The sequence below is a fragment of the Poecilia reticulata genome, chromosome 5 (assembly GCF_904066995.2).
Source record: "Poecilia reticulata chromosome 5, P_reticulata-male-v2, whole genome shotgun sequence".
Classification (NCBI taxonomy): domain Eukaryota; kingdom Metazoa; phylum Chordata; class Actinopteri; order Cyprinodontiformes; family Poeciliidae; genus Poecilia; species Poecilia reticulata.
The window spans coordinates 28018498-28034329 of NC_088834.1; the positions used below are offsets into that span (position 1 = coordinate 28018498).

Consider the following 15832-nt stretch of genomic DNA (forward strand, 5'->3'; position numbering starts at 1 on the left):
GAAGGATTAGCCAAATAAAATGTTGACAAAAACCAGGTCTTCCAGATGAGTAGGGTATCTTAATTCTTTCCTCCACAAGGTATTTTTTTATTTATGTATTTTTGTCTCAGACCCACTTGGAGTGTTTGGTACTGAAACGTTCAAGTTATGATGCATTCTGCATCTCGTCTTTCTGGAGGCTCAATGGCTTTTGACTTTTTTGTTTTTGACCGACTCACCTAATCCTACAGGTAAAGTCCCTGCAGAGTTTTGTAAACTGCACACTTGTGATGATACATACAGAAAATTGCTCCAAAGAGGCATGTAGAGAGTATTTAAAGATAAAAAAAAATGTAGTGACAAGATCCATACAGGACCTCTTGCAGTCTTGTGACTTCTGCATCTATTTCCCAGACAAACAGGAAGTCTGTCAATAGAAGTACCTAAATTACAAATAAATATTACGTTTATTTTAAAGGAAATTGTTGGGTTTTGCCTGTTACGTTTAGACATATTCTCAAAGTGCGGTTGGATTTTTCAAAGAGCAATTATGGTACTGCAATAAAATCTAGATTAAAAAAAAAAAAACTTTAGAATTGCATAAGTCAAACTAAGCCTGCAAACATTCGCCTCCTTCCGCCGAATAAAAGATGCTTGAAGTCACGGACTCTGTGGTCGCGCTGCTAGTTATTAGCCATACATCGATTTCCCTTTTGAGACTCCGTAATCTCCCATGCGCGCGCGGACTCGCTCTCACATCCACCGGTGTCCGCGCGCTCCGGACCCTTCAGCCTCCCTTTCCTCCTCCTCCCCTTCCTCCCTCCTCTCTCTCCCCTCGCCGCGCAGAGCTCGACGCGCACAGGCACAACAGATGGTACAGTACCACAGGCTGCAGGAGCGCAAGAAATTGGCTCAGAAGTACTTTAATACCTCCGAACTTCGCCGGAACGTTTAGTCTCAGCGGAAGTGGCGGGATTCTCCGTTGACAAAAGTCGACTTTCCGACCGTCGCTGGACCCCCGCATTTAGAGGCGCAGTTTGCTGCCAAGGTAAGTTAAGATTTTTTTTCTGAAAGGCGTTAAAAATGTTGTTGGCTGCGCAGAGGAGGCGACGAGTCCTCTCATTTTTGTATCACTCAACACTTTTCCGTACAAATGGAGTGTCCTAAATCGATGTTTGAGTGGAAAAAGAAGTTGAGTGCGTTAGTGATTATTAGACACTTTTATTTAATTTGAAACCAATTTACAAAACACGTGGTTTAACTGTGTCCGGTTCTGATAAATTTACTTGAAAAACGGTTCATTTCAACATGTCAGACGAAGTTTAAATAAGTAGAGGCATCACCGAGGGTCCAAATGAACTTCATTTGGCGCAGGGGCCGTAAGTTCTGGTCAGGAGTTTATTGCAGCACTTCATTATCGCCGTGGCTCCGCGGGCGCGCTTCACCTGCTGCAGCCCGGTGAGGATGCTGCAGCCCGGTGAGGATGCTGCAGCCCGGTGAGGATGCTGCAGCCCGGTGAGGATGCTGCTGTCACAACGCCGAGCGGCGCTCAGCCACCCAACCACCACGTTTAGGGACGTCTGCGAAAAATAGGCTGATGTTGCTGAATGAAAACTCATAACTTTGCATCATATGCAAGTCCAAAAGTGACACAATCTCATAAATAAATAAATAAATAGATTACCTACATGTGTCATTAGTATAATAAAATCAGTAACAAATTAATAGATCAATTATCAGGTAATTGCTTATTAAGACAATTACATAAAAAAAAACCTGCATAATGTATCCATGTTATGGCTGTATGCTGTCATACTTGATTAAATAAATTCAAGGAATTGATTTAATCTTTAAGCCTTAACCATCGGAATTAATGGGCGTGGCTTATTTTGATCCACTCAATAAAATTTATTAAGTTAACTGTAGATTAGCCAATCACTTGCCAGAATACATTTGGGGGACCTAGTGACAACTTCAATTATTTTATAGTAAAGCACAGGTGAATAAACAGAATAGTTATTTGATCTATTTTACGATTTATGCTTAACTGGAAATAAATGCAGTTAAAAATAAAATTATAATTGTTTTATTGTCTAAATTTACTTACTGCATAATTAAGTAATAAAATAAAAAAAAACTTGGAGGTGTTTCCATGTTAAAATCATGCATGATTATATTTATTTCATGAGTTCCATCCATTCATCTATTCATCTATATTCTCATCCTCTGGATAAAAGTGGCAGAATTACTTAAAATGTGAAACACAGATGTTTTTTATTTATAACTTATATATAATTTGTCAAAATTGTGTTCAACTTTTTCCATCATTGCTTTAAAAATATTTTTGTAGCTGCTTCATGGTCAGGAGCTGTCTGCCAGTCCTAACTAGGGTTTTTATTATCAGTAAATAGTGAGTTTCTTATTTAGCACATATAAAAGACAATGAAAGTCAACAGATGAATGATGACAGTCAACTGTTAGTTTTCTGGAAAGAAAACCCTAACAGGTGAAAGAACAGAATAAGATGCAGTCCAGAGTTGGCCTGAGGTATAAGCGAACTCTGAAGTCTTTCTGCTTGACCAGGTGCCTCAAGAGTGCTTGAATTTACAGGTTTAGAAACGCACCAGTTCTACACAAAACAGACGAGTAATGAGATTTAGAGGCTGAGATCTTGTGATATTAAGAGGCTACAGCATTTAGCAAAATCTGTCTTGTAAACTGCTGTCCTGTTCCTCTGTGTGTGGCTCTGAACAGTGAAGCGAGTATAAACTATTATGAACCCTGGATATAAAAATGCTTTTAGATTGAAACTGTTTGGTATGTGAGTGAGACTCTTATTTTGAAGTAATGCAAGGAAGTAGTTTCTGAGATGCCGTGCTCTGATTAGCAGTGCTAGCTAATAAAGATGGCTAGCCAGACTGCTGTGTAAAGAATCTCCTACTACTTTTATACTGTTTGTTTGGCAGAATGTAGAAAAAATGGTGAAGTGATGAGATACAAGGAATTTTTAAGCAAAGAATCCCACAACTGGCTAATAAGTAGCTGCTAAAGTTAGCATGTAGCTTGGCTAAATTTAGCAGCTACTACATTGCTTTAGCTACTACAGCTACTACATTTTTGTAGCTGCTTCATGGTGAGGAGCTGTCTGCCAGTCCTAACTAGGGTTTTTATTATCAGTAAATAGTGAGTTTCTTATTTAGCACATATAAAAGACAATGAAAGTCTCGCTTTTTAGCTGCTGTTTATAACAGAAACTTGTTTTTGTGAATGAGAGCATTTCACAGTTTAATTTTTATTTAAAAACATTAGAACCACCATAGAACTGGACAATTTTACCAACAATTTGTTGGTAAATTGTTGGTAATTTACCAACAATTTACCAATTGTCTGGAGAGTGAAATCCAGAGAGATTTCACTCTCCAGATTGAAACTGTTTCAGATTTCACACTGATAACAGATTTATTGGGAAACTTTTTACCCAAGACATAAAAAGATATTTCTGCATTTCCTCCCAAATTATTTTAATAATTTTTCTTGTCTACTTTAAGATTTTCTGCTGCTTTGCTTAGGCTGTGGTCACATTTTCTAGACTGAGTTGCTCGTGAGCAAAATATTACATTATTCGAATGTGCATATTAATTGCAATCAGCTAATCTATTTGTGGATCCTCCAATTAAATTACAGCAGGGGTGTCAAACCCATTTTCATTTTGGGCCATATCAAAAATCTGAAAGTTCTTAAAGGGCCGGTTGTGCCAGAATATGTTGATAAAACCAATTAAATTGTTAAAATATCAATAAATAGCTGTTCCTCCAGGATTCTGATTGTTTTACTGCAATCAAAAGGTCAGATTTTGTGGCACCAATTTAGAAATGTTTGTAAAAAAAATTTTTACAACATTTGTGCAAGTGTATGATGTCAAATAGACTTTTTATTACTCACCGTATCGATTACAAACTACAACTTGACATCAAGGCTGAGGCGGCAGTGACTTGAGCTCAAAGTTTTTGACCAATTTTGAGAAAATTAGTGGTAAAGTCTGGAAAAAAATGTGGAGATTTGTTGATTTGAAAAACTGGAAGAACTTATTGGTTTAATTTGGAGTCTGGAGGGCCACATAAAAAGCTGCGGCATGCCAGATTTGGCCCCCAGGCCTTGAGTTTGACGCACGTGAATTCCAGTTGTTTAGGGTCTCATGCTGCTTTCCGCCGGCCCTGCTATAATATGTTAGAGATGAGCTCTGTCTAAGACGTACATTTCATTTGTTCTACTTGTGATGCTTGTCACTAACTGTATATCTGGCAGCTGAGCCACATGCTTTGAGTCCGACAGGAAAAAGAAATCACCCGCAGGAGCATCACCATTATAGAATAATGGCATTCCTCCTTATGACGTGCCTTCAAGTTGCCAGCGAGCAGAGCATAATGACTTTCTTTTTTCAAACCCAGAAGACCTCCTTTGGCCCCCCAGGTGTCCCTCGAGGCGGCAGCCGCAGCCAGCCGCTCTCAGGAAACGGCAGCGGACCACCACGGCCTCCCAGTTTGTACACAATTAGATCTCCGGGGAAAACGACTCCAACTTTCCCTCGTCATCCACTCTTAATTCTCTGTGAGCTGCTGGCAACGTGGAGAAGGAAACACTTTTGGGGAGTGCTTTGCAAATGTGACTGTCGGGGCACAAATTTGCAATAGCTGCTGATTTATTGAGGGCAATGGAGACGTTTTCAAATTAACAAGCGAACAGGAGGAGAGGGATACTGATTCTTCTGCGCTGTACGGATAGATGGCATTGGGATCTGTTAGCACAGACTTACAAAAGCACAAATGTGCTTCTACGAAATAAATTTTCTTATTCAGATAATATGTAACAAACCAAAAGACAATAATGTATAATTCTAAATTGCAAAGAATCATTTGGATGTCATTTTACCAGATGTTTGTTGAGACTTTGGGTTTTTTCCACACCTGATAATCCGGTAGACTTGGTTCGACTGGGGACCAAAGTTGCAACATTTGTTACATTTTCGACAGGTGCGATTCACTTTCACACCGCACTGTGTCAAATGAACAAAACCCTTTGAGAAACCTTCCCCCACCTCACCTGAGGTGGCGCTGCGGCAAGACCCTGAACGCAACTTCCTCCTTTACGAAATGTGAGCAGAAATTGAGAAGCGTCAGAATTTAGCAGTTGATGTTGTTTAAAGATCACGAGCCATTTCTGCCACTAGACTCGTTTGTTTTGGTTGTCTTTACTCAGAATGCCCTGTGCTATAGTCCACTTCCTGCTTTAGAAGCAGTCTCTGGTCTGCTTTCATCCACATAGATTTTTAAACCACACCCGAGTTCACTTCAACCAAACCGAGACATAGGTTTTTAGGCGGGCCACAGTTCACTTTTTTGGTGGTTTATGCATTTCCTAACCCTAACCCTCCCCAAAACAAACCGGACTTTCTACAGAAAATGGACTGGAGTTCAATCAAAGCGGACTAAACGCAGCTTGTGTGAATATTTTCCACATAAGCTGATGAATGCTCTTCTTGCCCAGCCTCTCATCTAAGGTGGACGGCCATGTCTTGGTAGTTACTTTCTAAAGTAATTCTGCTTTAAACTTCTCCTATCCCTTAACCCTGACCTGTCTCCCATGTTCCTTGGTCTATGTGATTCTGTTTGTTTTATTCTCAAACAAACCTCTGAGTACTTCATACAACAGCAGTATTCACACTGATATTAAATTACGAACAGCCAGTTTGTTATTCTTGATTTTATTTAGCTGCATCAGAGTAAAAGGGGTCTGGCTACAAATATACGCAACACTTTTAAGATTTTTACTCTTAAAAAAATTGAGAAAATTCTCTACACTGGACTAAGATGCTTTAAAATGTATATTCGTGACATGATAAAATTAGGGCTTCAACTAATGATTAATTTAGAAATCGAGTATCCTATCGCTTATGCGGACAATTAATCGCTTAATTGGATTAAACATTTGGCACATTATACTGATTTATTGTTTAACTTGCATCTTATATTTCTTTTTTAAATAAGAAAATAAACATTATAGTGCTTAAATTCAATAACGTAACATTCCTTTAGGGAAATTGAACTGGATGAAGCCACTTGAGACATTTTTGGTAAAACGTACTGACAAAGATGTTCTTAACTGAAACGCACAGTTTTGGCTTAATTACTGCTCTGAGTATGTTGGGTTTCTTCAGCAAATGGCTTTTGTTTTGAGTCTGTACACTCCAGTTAACGATTAATCAATTGCTACGTTAGTTCTTTCAATAACCGATTCATCACAATTAATCCGATTAATTGTTTCAGCCGTGTATAAAGTGCGTTAATACTGCTGTGTTGTTTTTTATGTTCATGTTTTCTTGTCCATCCATGCAAAAGGCTGGCCGTTTTACCATCTGGAGGACAAACTTGATAGTTCAATACCAAAAGCAGAGGAACTGTTGCCCGTTTGGTCCACTGCTGCTGACAGACTCTCACCCCAGGCGGTGTTTTATTATACTTTTTGACACTTGAAATGATGAGACTGTAACCATGGAGGGCCTTGGAAATAACTGTGAGGATTTCCGTGTGATGGAGGAGAGAGAAGCCTAATGAAATCAAGCAGAGACAACATCCACCAGTGTGGAAAAGTTAGCTCTGCAGTAATAAGATAGGACCCGGTGCCGTTCAGTGTGGACTCTGACTGCAGTCTCTTGCTTTGAAGAGTGAAATCAAAAGCTCAGCCGCCGCAGAGGCCGACTCATTTTGACTTTACGTAACCCACATGCAAGGTTCATCTCATAAACACAAAGTCTGCCTCCTTCATTTTACATGAGTCAGTAAAATAAAGGAAGTTCCATAATTAAACATTTGCTCATTAGAAGTCGTTTTCAAACAGCCTGCGGAGCCATTCTGTTTCAGAGAACGCGACGGTGTGCAAATGCGATGTGACGCTTCCAGACATCTCGGGCAAAACGCTTCGTGTAAACCATCAGAGGGAATCAAGTCGACTCTCGCTTCCACGTGTTGATTCGTTTGGCGTGACTTAAGCAGCCGGACGCTGTTTGAGTTTTGAAATGTCGTTGCTGCTGTTTGGTGTTGCTCCATGAAACAGAAAGCAAAGCTGTCCTCACATGACCGAAGCCGGCCCCACAGAAATGGGAGAACAACGAGAGGAACCGCACAGGGAGAGATGAGATGTGTTCTGCAGATGGGCGTACAGTGTAGAGTGATCTGCTTTTTAGTGGATCTATACCACGCTGTGAGAAATGAGATTAAAAAGAGATGAAAAGGGACGTAGGTAACTAGAAAAAAAAACACAATCTATAGTTGTTAAATTGCTGTTTGAAATCTGCCTGTGAGCTGCTAATCTCATCATGAAAGGATGGATGCTCACATAATGAAAGATGACAGATGAATCTAAAAAGGATAAATTATGCTACATCGGCATTCATGCCCTAAACCAGCAGATCATCAGAATACTTATGAGATTCTTGCCTTCTGTATGCACAACCAGATCAGGCTGCAAACACCAGCCATTGGAGGGGAAGCTTAGACATTTAAGAGTCTACGGGAATATGCAGAGAGAAAGCCCGATAGCCCTGAACAAACGGCAGTGGCTAGCCATATCTGTTCCCATAAGAAACAGCTGGTTTCTTATGGACTGTTTTGAAAGTTTCAGACCTCAGCTTTTAATAATTTCTTTACTTCGCCAAGAGATGTTTCTCCTTTACTGACCATCCTGGTCATTGAGATGAGATCAATATAGATTAGTGGTTCTCAACGTGGGCGGTACCGCCCCCCAGGGGGCGTTCAGAGGATGGCAGGGGGCGCTGGCGGACATTTTTACAAAAGGGGGGCGCTGGGATGCCTTTGGGGGGCGTTTGGTCGAAGGTAAACTTTACACCTTAAATGCACAACAATGCCAGTTTAGACTTTGAGCAACTTGGTAAAACTGTATTGTGAAACATTAAAACATGCTTGGCTGCAACTGTATCGATGGCAGCTCTTCTTCTATTCAGTGTTTGTAGCTTCATGGCGCAGCTCCGCATCAGTTCAGTGTTACAACGGCTGATGACGCTGCTGTGATTCACTTTGTCTGGTATTTATGTTGGCTACATATGTTTTGGCAGTTCTGTGATCATGTCAAAGCAGCAATTTTATATTAAGTGTTTTATTTCCATTTGAAAGCTGCCCGCTTCCATGGAAGGACAACAGAAAACCGCTCTTATAAACATGTAATTACTAAAATCACGATGCCCTCACATTGTATCCCTCTGAAAAATGAACCCATTTAAATAAAGAAATCCCTCCATGGGTGATACCATGATAGAGAGCGTTCATTTTATAGCGTTAACACCGGAGCTGCAAGTGGTCCGGTATGAATGGAACAACAGTACCACAGCATTTTTAATTTCAATAATCAGAATATCGAAATTGTTTCCATTGTTTTAAAAGGTTTATGTCAGTCTGCCTTTTCACCATCGATATGTTTCCCTACCGCCCTGCACCTTAGGGAGTTAAAAAAAACAACAAAAAACGCAGCGCACATTGCGCAAAACTCTGAAACAGGAGAAGCGGGACATAAAACGGAGCGACGAACTAGATGTGAATTATGGCATAAAAACAGAGAATCCGATGCTGGACAGTGAAAAATCAACACATGATGTGAAACACATGACGATTAGGCGGCGCAGCAGGTGATGAGTGAAAATTACTGATGGTCAATAAACGATCAAATAAATATAGCAACAGGAAAGAAACTAAAGTGAACATGGCAATAAACCAAGAGAGGGTAATACTAATCAAATTAAACTAAATGGAAATTAATGAAGAACAAAATGCAAGAATAAACTATGAAACTAAAGTAAATACAGAGGAATAAACTGGTATGGCAAGACCTTTTGAGCAATAATTAATACAGAGGACTGTATGGCAAGAATAAACTGACACTATTTCCAGATAAAAGGTAAAATAATATTGTTGAAGTGCCATGGGCAGGAGCGCAACTACACATTATTCAGGTGAATGCGAAAACATAAATCGGCGCCCCCCCTCACCCCACCCCACCCCACACGAAGGAGCATAGAAACATACGCTCGCCTCCCCCCCAACCCCCCTCTGCCAGACGCTGATACATTTAGGTCAAAACTCGCTACATTTACCCCGTTATGTGCGCGAGGTGAAGGAGCGTAAGGCGCGCTGAAGTGTACGGGAAAACATAATCGGTGCACCGATTCAAAACATCTACAATAATGATATTAACATTAATAATAAAACAATTGTCAGTGCAAAATAGCCTACAAATTCTTTGGTGGGGGCGGTGAGGGACCTGGATAAAGGCTAGGGGGGCGCTGGCCCGAAAAAGGTTGAGAAACACTGATATAGATCATCGTCCAGCCTAGACACCAGTGTCTGATAGAGTTGGGTCTTTGTGTCATATTTTTACCTCAATGAAACAAATTAGTTTGTTAATGATAAACTATTTAGGAAATAAAAAAAGAACATATATTTGAATTTTTAAAGGGATTCCAGCAGTTTTACTCGTGTTGACTTTGTTAAAACATTCTCAATAACACTTTTTTTTTGGCAACTGAAAAAAAAAAAAAAAGAAATACTCACTTTCGGGACTGCCAATAAATTTGTTCAGTAGTGGAACTTGACAAGAGGAAATAGAAAATATGCTCTGTGATGATATCTAGGTTGTATCGCCAAAGGTTCTTTGTTTTGTTTTGGTTTTGTGGTGCTGATCGATCAGGAAGGTTATGTAGAGAAGGGGAGGATTGGCAGTAAATGCCCCAGGGCCAGGCATGAATCCCAGGGCGGTTGCTTCCAGGACCGTATGGTGCACTCACTCCACTACGAGCTCTTAATTTTGTTGAATTAACGAGAAACCTGCAAGAAAAAACGTTAAATGTGATCACTGCTGTAACGTTTAACTTCCCCCTGGTTTTACCTGTTAAAATGTTTTGTGTCGTGTCGGTGAGCGATGCAGCATCTGCCTCTCACCTTTTACCGCCTTCTGCCCGCTTGGCTCTCGCCTTGGGGCTCTGACGAACAAGTTGCTGACTCAGTTTGACTTTGTTGTCATTAACAGGCTTCTATCAGAGAAGGCTTGAGCAGTAATTATTCTTTAATGACACGCAGCAGTCCCAGTTCAGTTTCTGAGGAGGAAACGGAGTGCTTTAAACCAGGGGTGTGGCGGGGGGTGCTAAATTAAACCCCAAGAGATACCGTAGATACGAGACAGAAGGTGTCTTTATTGTGGTTGCTCCTCATCGTTAGAGGAAGGGCTGCTCAAGTGTGCAGCTTCAAAGAGCCGCCCTGCCCACTATCCACAGATAGAAAAATTGAAGGGGAATTTTAAATGGAAACGGATTAATATTTCACCTCTGCATCGATTCGTGTTGCTACTCTGGGCATTTTCCTCAGCGAGCCGTTCACTTATGGAGAAGCAAGTTGTGTTGTTTGTTGTGGTCCAGATCTGACTCATCCTATACCTCTCTGCATTATAATGGAGGACTAATGTCATCACAACGCAATCTGTCACCCTAACTGCCTGCCTGCGTTTAGTCACAGGGAACGGGTTGATTGGATAATGGCTACTGTAGCAGGTTCTGTGACTGGTGCCACCAGGAGAAACTGATGAAATTTAAAGATAAGTTTGGTTTATTCTTGTTTGAAAGTGGAACTGCAAAACAGCAAAACCAAAATACTAATAGAGTTTGAAGAATGACAGGAAATCTGTTTCCATTAAACTTGCCTTTATCCAGAGCTTTAAAGGGGCAGAACTGTGTAAAATAATCTTTTTTTGAGCTTTACATCATGTTATGATGATATTTCCTCATCAAAAATATACCTGAAGTGTTGCATTGATTCTTTCATTGATGTTTGAGGAGTCCTTTAATCTCCATGACAACCATTCAGCTGTAAAAAGCACCTGGAGGTGTTACAAGCTCCTCCTAGTTTCCAAGTTTCTGAGCTTCTGCTTCACAGTTCTCCCCCAAACAAATCCTTCAGACTAGCCAGCAGCAATTAGCAAACACCTGGTGGAACATCAGCTGAGTTCATAATATGAGTTACTTCTCAGTGAAATGCTGGTAAAAACATTGTTAAAGGGTTAATAAAGGAGCCATGTTGTGATGACTTCCCAAAGGCAGAGTTTCTTAAAGAGACAGAGGCCCAATTTCAATGTGTTAAATTACAAAGTCAAATTTCATTTAAGTAATTTGGTATATGTTAGAATTATTATGTTTGTTATCATTCTTACATTTGTAATTTTATGTTACTAGTTTTATTTAGAGGTTTAGTGTTCAAATTTGTTGAAACTGGGGAGACAGAATTAAATCTTCCTTAATCAAGCATGTTTGTACAGATGGTGACTTAGATCTTCCTGGGAAAGTCCTGAGCTGTAAAACCTATCTATGTGTTAATTTAGTTTCTGTGTCTCCCCTCTGTCTGAATTCACATCCTACTGTGAAGATAGGATGTTGATTTCACCCCTTCCATTCCTGTTCACACCTTTCTCTCCCCTGCTAATAAAAGAGACAAACAAACTGAAGGTTTTCAGAACACATGGTGAGCGGCTTGGAGGAGCAGTTCACTGTGTCTTCTCCTTCTGCAGAAGTTTGGTTAAAAACTCATATACCTTGTCTGTGGTTCTCTTTTTTATGTAGGTTTAAGAAAATACCTAACAGTATATAACACTTTTATAACAGCTGAAGGTGACATAGCTATTGTGTTATAAGATGGCACTATGTGGGTGGAAAACGCATAAAACTTCCTGTTGTCCTCATTTTCTGTGTATAGAGAAAACACATACAAATCTCGGTCATTTTGACCCGAGGACAACAGGAGGGTGGAAAAATAAGTGCCAATACTCACCATGTCATACCAATATGGATGTAATTTCTTTCTGTTGTACAGAAAATACAAAGAACAAAAAACAGAGCCAGTTCTAAATGTAATCCTCATGAGCCAAATTTAAAATGTCATGGAGTCACCTTTATTAACTTCCTCATGGCGTTAAAGTAATAACACTGAAAAAAAAAAAAAACTAAACGCTCATTAAAAACAAAGTAGTGATGAGTGCCTTTTAGACTTAAAATTTCAATAAGCTTACTACTGTTCCTGTTTCCTTCTCTAATATGTATATATATTTTTTTCTCAGTGTTAGGCCTGGTCTCAACAAACCCATGGCCGTTTAGCAGTATTATCCAACGTTTTATCCGATGACTGAACACTACCTCAGGACAGTGGTGGGAGGACGGTGGGTTTACTTCACCAGAGCAGGATGTTTAAGCTTTCATGGTCGCCGTAGTCCTCTGGTGTTTGAGCGTATCGCGGCGGTTATGGGCTGGGAGTGAGCCGCCTGGGCGGTGCGGAGAGCCAAGTGAGCAGCGCTGTAGGGGAACGCATGTTGACAGAGAAGCGAAGACACCGATAAAAGTCTCAGTACGCTGAGGGGTGAAATTTAAAAGTGGTTGTGCTGCATACAGATTCATACTGTCCAACTTAAAGCACTGCATGTAACAAGATCTTATTGCAAAGATATCCAGCAAGACAAAATTCCACAGTATTTACCAGCTAAGTCCGTCTCATGAAACACTGTCCAGTTGCTTCTTGAGCTTTTATTGAGCCTGAGAAATTAAGATGTGTTCTTTAGACAAGACTCATATTTTGAAAGTAAGGCCAAAAAAAGAAGCATTTTCCCAACTTAAATTGTACAACATATCCATGACTGGGATCATGGATATGTTGTGCAACTTTAACTAATTTAATTTAACACATTAAATGAGTTGTTGAGAATGTGAATAACATTACAGTTAAATTGCAAATATATTTTAAATTCTAATAAAGTTCCTTTACTGAATTGTTGAACTCTAAATCTCCACATTAAACTGCTGCATTAAATCTGTGGTAACTTTGACATGGCCAAAAAGACTGGAACTAAAAGATAAAAGTTTATCTTTGACCCTGTCAAGATAAACTCCCAGTATTAAACTTTAGTGCTCCAGAGGACATACGTAGAGGAGTCTTAAGGACACAAAGTGCACAAACCAAAGACATGACATTCGAGACAGGAAAAACCTCTTACAGGTTCAGAAAGAGCTGCTGGCGTCAGCCGCCAACCAGATGCTGCTGGTGTGGGTTGTGGGATCATATCTGATGTGTGTGATGCCGCCTGTGTGCATTGACCTTTGGATAACTAAGGAAAATGGCTGAGCAATGACGTAAAAGACTCATTGAGCAACCCACTGACATAATCTCTAAACTGATGATTCATTTATTTCATGTGACAGTTCATCTTTCAGCGTTCCCCACATTGTACAGGGGAAATTGTTGTAGTCACACAATATTCTGCTGTTTACATGACATGTGATGGAGAAAGATGGGAGACAATGAGGAGAAAGTTGAAGAAAAAAGCACCAGTCGTAGCATAAATGTCAGTGTCTAATAAAACAACAGAAGCAGATGTTCTGTACTGTAACAAGAATTAGCACAAATGCAAACAGCATTTCCTGACGGCATAATCAGTCCTCACTGTTAGAGCAACAACCTTTTGTGGTGTCCTGAATAAACATGGACCAACTGGAATACAAATGTGACTTAGAAAGACGTCCAATGATAATGCCCTCCTTAGATGCAGCAGTCTGGTGACTCTTAAGAGTCTTAGCGAAATTATTCTCAGCACTCACCAAAAGATTACTGCATTAACTTTTTATTTTTCATTAACATAGAAAGTACTCTGACTTCGGCTCTTCTGTTTCTTATTTTGAGCATTCTGCTCTGTTTTCTCAGACCCCCAGTTAGTCGTGGTAAATGGCCGCTTGAGTCAGGTTCTGGTTCATGTTTTTTCTGTTGGACGTTTTTCAAAATGGCTGCCATGGTTGTAATAGAGAATATGTTTGCACTGAAATTGGCAGTAACTGTATAAAGTGTCTTGAGATGTTGTGAATTGGCGCCATATAACTTAACTGAACAGAACTGAAAATAAATCATTTAAACACCGCTTAAATTCTCGTAAACAAGTCGTGTGTTGGTCGACTTCTGCATGTCCAGCTTTAGCATATCTATGAGGAGCTTGCCTACCTTCAAATTGATTTGGTCTCAAAGAGGCACTTTCAAAAGAAAACAGACAAAATGTTTAGAGCAGTCCAAAGGACGTGCATGCAGTTCCACCGAGGCATGAAAAACTCTTGGACAGTTCAGCATCTCATGGGAACGTAGAAAAGCCTTAACACTCCAGACATCCTGACAATTCACTTCAGGACAGAGATATTTATGATCAAGGAGACTGTTGGCTATTAATGGATTGAACATGTCCTGAAAAGAGTCACATAAATAATAAAGGACAAAATTGACTGTCGAGGCCAAGCGTGCGTGTGGTTGTGTGCAGTTCTGATGGAGGGAACAGAAAGCTCACTTGTTCAGGCGGATGTAAGTCGTGAACCTGAACCTGGAGTGCACCATGTGGAGTCCACATGGTGCACTCCACATGGTGCAGGTCATGTGGAGTCAGGCCCAAAATTATTCATACCCCTGGCAGGTTTAGGTTGAAAGTAAACTTTAAAATTCAACAACATGTTTCTTCTTAATGCAAGTTATGTTAACATTTTGCTGTGGTCTTGCCAGAGTCTCAACTTGGATCTAATAGAGAATCAGTGGAAAGAGCAAAAGAATAGGGCGATGGCAAAGAGGACTTTCAACCTTAAAGGGGCAGTATTATGTATTTTCTAGCCACATAGTATCATTTTATAGCACAATCAAGTAATCATGTTACCTTCAGTTGTTATAAAAATATATCATATATATATATATATATATATATATATATATATATATATATATATATATCAGCCATGTCTTAAAAGAAATTTGACTTTGCAATTTGATATCTTGAAATTGAGCCTCTGTCTCTTTAAGAAGTTGCTATTTCCAACACGTTCAGAATGTTCTCACACTAATATGCCATCATTAATAACGTTCTTTGGAGCGTTGCACAAAGAAATTTTTCATATGATGAGCTCAGCAGATGCACACTTCCACTAGGTCAGTGTTTCTCAACCTTTTTCGGCCCAGCGCCCCCCTAGCCTTGATCCAGGTCCCTCACCGCCCCCCACCAAAGAATTTGTAGGCTACTTGGCACTGACTATTATTTTATTATTACTATCACTATTGTAGATGTTTTGATTTTTATGCTTGTTTCTGTATTTATCATCAAAAATAATTTCCCAGAGAACAAAAAAGTCATGGGAATAGAAATTATTTTCACAGGCGTCTATGAAAAATGCAATGAACATTCAACTTAAAATCGGTAGGCCTAACAGCAGCCAATCAGAGAGGAAAAAATATTCTTATTTTTTGCCATTTTCTAGTTGTTAAATCTTGCACAAAATGACCAGATAAAAGATGAACAACATGCCAGTTTAAACTTTGAACTATTTGCAAAACGACTGAGCTCTGCAACATTAAAACATGGATAGAGCTGTAACTACATTAATCATGGCTCTTCTTCTCTTCAGTGTTTGTCCATTTCTGGTGGTGCAGCTCTGTGCTGCCTTCAGGAGAATGGGACATCAGAGCATCATCCATAAAATTTCACCCACATGGTATTTATTGTGCAAACCAGAGCTTTCAGTGGAAAAACAAAAGTTCCAAGTCATTTTAATGCCATTCAAATATGAGACAGAAACATGGATTATATCTTTATATAGACCTGTCTATTGATTTATAGATTAATAGTTTTACTGGACAGAAATGACAAAGAACAAATCTGGTTCTTAATCAAATCCTAATGAGTCAAACTGAAAGTGTCATGGAGTCATCAGCCTCATGACATTAACACTGACATGAAA

General features: G+C 39.7%; 1 protein-coding gene across 1 annotated transcript in view; it reads left to right on the plus strand.

Annotated features, from left to right (window-relative positions):
* The first annotated feature begins 681 nt into the window (after nucleotides 1-681).
* The window catches only part of LOC103465528 (caM kinase-like vesicle-associated protein), a 53642-nt gene continuing 38491 nt past the window's right edge, over nucleotides 682-15832 (plus strand). The window contains exon 1 of the mRNA XM_008410474.3: nucleotides 682-1027. The gene's annotated coding sequence lies outside the window, so the exon portion shown is untranslated. The remainder of the gene's footprint in view (nucleotides 1028-15832) is intronic.